The sequence below is a fragment of the Ictidomys tridecemlineatus genome, chromosome 4 (assembly GCF_052094955.1).
Source record: "Ictidomys tridecemlineatus isolate mIctTri1 chromosome 4, mIctTri1.hap1, whole genome shotgun sequence".
Classification (NCBI taxonomy): domain Eukaryota; kingdom Metazoa; phylum Chordata; class Mammalia; order Rodentia; family Sciuridae; genus Ictidomys; species Ictidomys tridecemlineatus.
Genome location: NC_135480.1, coordinates 143,269,027 through 143,274,573, shown reverse-complemented (window position 1 = coordinate 143,274,573; position 5,547 = coordinate 143,269,027). Strand labels below are relative to the sequence as shown.

General features: G+C 36.4%; 1 pseudogene; it reads left to right on the top strand.

Moving 5' to 3' along the window:
• The first annotated feature begins 5,145 nt into the window (after window positions 1-5,145).
• Window positions 5,146-5,302, top strand: LOC120890136 (U2 spliceosomal RNA; annotated as a pseudogene).
• The last annotated feature ends 245 nt before the right edge of the window (window positions 5,303-5,547 follow it).

The window sequence follows — 5,547 nt, the reverse complement described above, 5'->3', positions numbered from 1 at the left end:
AATTAAATAAAATTCTAAATCCCAACACTTCATCGTTTATATTCTATCAATGTCTCATTATTTGGTTTCTAAATAAAACGTCATTTAAAACTTATATTCTTTCCCTGCAATTAAACAACTTATTTTTAGGATTTGTATTCATTTATGAATATAAGAAACAACGATGTTTAATTTTTTAAAACATTTTGAATATTCGAGGTTGAAAAAGCCTGCCTTTTAAAATGGGAGATTTGGTATTTATGAAATCTCTAGAAGAGAAAGAATACGAGGATATGTATTATCCAGTTGTTTTTCTTTTTAAAAAATGTGTTGACTTTCTTAAGCTGGACTATGCTTTGAGGTCAAATTGAAAAGTAGTGGACATTCATGCAGGGGAAAAGGATACACACATATCAAAGCACTAAGATTTTCAAAGCTTTTTCTTAAAACAACGAAAGCCTCTGAAAAGATTTGCAACCATTGCTGGGTTTCAGGTGAACAAGTGGCGGAAGGGAAAAAGGCAAGAATGATCATCAAGAAATACTGCGGGGGTGGGGGGGGTGATGAGAAGCAAATTTCTAGAGATAAGTCGTTTTGAACCCTTTCTGAGCAGGGTTCATGTTTCAAGAAAATTATATTCCAGGTGTTTTTGAAGAAAGTCATTCTGTGAATGTGCCCCTATTCACTCCCCAGAGTAGTTGTGAATTTCTCATTTCAGGAGGGAAGGGAAATGGACACACATTCTTACAGTCATTTAACTAACTGGCTGATTTTTAAACGTTGGCTTCGCATGTACATTCCATTATTTGGATCTTTGACACTACCTACCTGCGATCCCCACCTTCTCTAGGTTCGTGGGAAAGTTGGGAAAGTTCCCAAGCCCCACGCTTGGTAGTTTCCAATTTCTCACCCCTTTGCATAAGCAGTTTTCACCCGCACAGCACCATCGGTGTCCGAAAAATAGACCTCTTTTGGCAAATCTGGCAGGTCTCGGGAGTCTGGGAATTTGGAAACAAACCAAGCGTCGACGGGTCCTATTTCATTCCATATTCTCACCGGATCATAGTTCAATTTCCCTTTGTCCCTGTATTCCGTTAACAAACACAATCCCAAAGCCGGGAGCGCTGCGACAACACCAAGAGGGCCGCTGGCTGGCAAAGTGGATGGTCGCCTGGTGCTGCCGGTAGAAGAACCCATCAAGAACTCCGAAGGCTTGCTGAATCCTTGCCGCTGGCCGGCCCTAATGGAGGTGCTGCAGTCTCCTGGGCGCGGGCGACCGGTCGGAGGGAAAAAATGTGCAGAGCGGATGTCGCGCTCGGTTGGTGAACAGGCCTCTGCCAACCTCCTTCCGGACCGCGCACAGCTCTAGGTCACAGTTCTGGATGCTCGGCCCGGTTCTTGAGGTTTTCAAGGGTGACGTGTTGTTTTGGGGTAAAAACCTCGTCGCATTTTGCTAAGAGTTGAGGGTCAAAAAAGACCCTTGGACCCGACTTACTGAGGACAGGCTGAGGAGATGCACTGGGAGCTGCTCAGGAGAGTAGCCCAAGGGCTGGAGCGAAGAGCCACGGATTGAGCGGTGCAAAGGCTGGGCGAGGGCAGGAGGTAAACTTGGGGAAAAGGACTCATCCCCCTGTCCTATCCGTTAGTATATAAGAGCACGATTATTATTAATGGCTAACTGTCATTCCTCTGCTCCTTGTCAAGCAGGCTCTGGGTTTCCTTTAACCTTTCCAATACTCAGTGAGGAAGACCCTAGATTTCCTTCCTATCCCGCATTTTGCAGACTGACAAACTCAGAGAACTTAAGTCGCCTAAGGACCCTCAGCACTGGGACCTGTCTGCTTTCACTAAATCCACCCACACCCACGACCAGCTCCATTCTGAGCCTTCCGCAGGTCCCCAAAGCCAAAGACCCACGAAGGCCCCGGGTGCCACAATCTTTCTCCTAGCCTCTAGTCACTGTTCCCCATGCCAGAAAGAGCATTTCTCTCTTGTAGATTCGAGGCGCTAAAGGACTTGTGTTCTGTCAGTTCCCTAAGCTTGGCACCTGGGCTCTCTTCTGAGTCTTCAGAGGAAAGAGCCTCCCTGGAGCAGTGGGAAGGAAAGAGAATGTCTGGGGATCCTCAGGGGCTGGGATCTTCCAGGTTGGCAGAGGGCTGTGATCCAAGGTGCCTATCTGTGGCATCAGTGGTAACATTCCATGTTCCCTAATCCTTCTACATTGACTATCCAAAGTGACTAGTACCTGCTTATACACTGGAATGTAGCTAATGCTTCAGGAAACTCTTTGATCCCTAGACTGTGTCAGACACCCTTGCTCCTTTCATTTTGACTTGGATTCAACAATATACGGTAAAATCTAAAACAGCAGAAACTAGGAGAAAAATAAGGCATTAAAAACTAACAATGCCAGCAATGAGATCAAGCAAATGATCTTTTAAGATTCTGTGTCTTTTACCACATTTTATTGGAAGTGTGGGAGAATCATGGTTCTTATTCCCCCACTACTTTTGGGGAGAATGTTCACAAATGTCTTTCCATATTAACATCTGATTACAGTTTAAATAATAATCTTACTGTAACTGCTAATGTCAACTTCTTGTAATTTTTACAAAAGTAGTTTAGTCTTAATAGATTTTTTTCATATCAGCACTAAAATTACTTAAATGGGCTTTTAGAGCTCGTTGATTCAGTATGCACTGCTGACTGCAAAGAGCTGATACAGATGATAACTATTTGTGCCAAAATTGGTTCTCCCAGAAAAAAAGTAGATGTAGAAAAAGATAAAGGATTTGAGAATCTATTATGAAATTCAATTCAACCTCAGTTCCCTGTTGCTCAATTACCTTAACAGAGTCAAAGTTTAGCTGAATTCAACTTAATTTCTTATTTGTACTTACAATGGTGGAATGTTTATTAAATCAGTAATTAAGCATATTTGGAGACAGTTATGATTTATCCAGTGAAGCAGTTTCTATTCTCAAATTGAGAAAACAATGAGGTTTAGGAAGCATAAGAAATTTCCTTTTCTTCAGATACTGTGATTTTACTATTTATTTCTGTGACTATATTCAAAGCCATATTTATGATTCACAGTTTCTAAAATTAAGGTGACCTATTTGTGATCAAGATAATTGTTGAATAAGATATATTCTACTATATTTCAAGCACTTTTTTCTTTAGTTTTTAAAATTCATTTTTTTAAAGTGGAAAATTCCAAACATACCCAAAGGTGGAAAAATAGTAAAATTAATTTTTATTATAATTTTATTGTATTATAATACATTACATTGTGTTTTAATTAACCTCATGGCTGGGCCAAACTTGTTTTATCTTTACCATCTAATGGTCCTCTTCCCACTAGATTATTTTGAGTTCATTTCTAGATATCGTTATCATTTCATCCATAAATATTTTTAAATATTTCCCTAAAAGATAAAAGTTTCATTAATTTAACCATACTGCCATTATTACACCTAAATATTTCTTTAATAGCATCAATTAATTTAATTTAATAGCATCAATATCCTCATTTGGCTCAAAAGAAATTTTTTAAGTTGCTTAGTTTGAATTAGAATGCAAGTAAGGATCACACGTTGTGTTTGGTTGCTATGGTTGTCTATATCTCTTTTAGGTTTCCCAATTCTCTTTCTCCTTTCCTTGCATTTTTGTTTAAAAAAACTAGATTGTTTGTCCTGAAGAATTTAACATTCTGAAATTTCTGGCTACAGGTAATATTTTCATGGCAAGATATACACGGAGATAAGATTATTTATATGAACTTCTGGATATTAGAATATTTGCAAAGAGGCAAGCATGGGTCTAGGAAAGCTTATGTGAAATTATCCTAAATATGTATATAGTATTTCCAGATTATTACTTTTGGTGTGTTTATAGAAATACAAAATTATCAAATTTTCATTGAAAATTTTAAACCTAATTTTGCTTTTGTGAGACTAGAGAGCTCATACCTTTAAAATTTTAGTTCAAAGGCATTTTATGTTTCAAAATTTTAAGTTTTATAGTATTTTATATGTTAAGACATAAAAGCTGGGCTGGTGCTCTAGCTCAGTGGCAGAGCACTTGCCTAGCCTATGTGAAGCACTGGGTTCGATCTTTAGCATCACATAAAATTAAACAAATAAAGGCATTCTGTCCATCTACAACTACAAAAAATAAAAAAAAAATTAAAAAAAACCATAAAAGCTAAAATTTCATATTTCTATGAGGGTCAGGCACTGGGTAATAGCACAAATTCTGGGCTTCTAAAAAGAAAAATGATTTTAGGACAGCTTTAAATTAAAGAGAATCAGGATATGAAGGGAATTAGATTGGGAAGAAAAAAAGTTCACTTGAATGTAAGAAATAAGTTTAATAAAAATTAGAGGCAGCTAATTTTTTGGTTCCTTAATGCTTTAACAAGTATGTGTACAAAATAAAATTTTCATTTCCATTCTTCCATCATATATTGGATTTGAATGATTTAATTTGTCTTATTCTGCAATTATTTATAATTTCCGTGCCCACCACTATATGAAATCTTTGGGAAAGTAGAAGCCAAATCATATTCATCTTTATTTCTCAAACAATTCCTGACATCTTGTTAAAAATACACAGCCAAATTAATTTAATTCTCTCATATCTATTGGTAGCTGTATAAATGAGTGATGTCATATTTGCCTTTAAAATTTAAGTTTCAATGTTCTAAGTAATGTTCAAATTATTAACATTAATGTTTAAAAAGGATTCTTTACCTAGAGCAAGTAGATTTTAAGAAAAGGCTGTATCTTTTTATCTTGTAAAATGTAATTAATCCTTAACCACTTAATACCTATTTGGTAAGGAGCTGATTTTTATGCAATATTTTTTGGGTGTTTTTTTAAAATTTGCTTATCTTTTCTGTTTCACTACATTAAACAGTGTTTTGTCATATGTATCTCTATATAATACATATATATTTTAATATATAATACATTTAACATTCGATAGCTTTGAAGATTTAATCTAGAATAGATTTAAATCTTTTAAAACTAAACCTATTTCAGTACCTACTGAAAGGAAATAGCTTTTGTTAAAATAAAACTTAGACTTATGTTTCCTTGGGAACTCATTCAGCCCCAGGTATAAATGGATATGAGAATTGAGTCTTCATATGAAATCTGTATCATTGCTTCTTGGCCTTTTGGCTAAGATCAAGTGTAGTATGTAATCTGCATGGCATGATTTCCACTTAGGTTGCTTATTAGTAAACAACTTAACCTCTCTGTGTTTCAATTCCCCTATTAGATTTCACCTTACAAGGTCATTGTGGGGATTACCTAAAGTCCATGCATGCAAAGTACTTAGTGTGGGAGCTAGCATATGCTAAATGGTCTATAAATGTTAGTTATGAATTAATGATAATAATAACTATGATGTGTCCCTACATATGGGGGGAATCTTGTCTGACATCCTTGTGTCACAGTCTTCACATGGTGGCCATCTTTTATTTCCTGCTATTACTCAAGGCTGGTGAACAGCGTGTACTTTTTCTGTCAAAAGATTTGCAATGCTAGTTCATTTTAATTC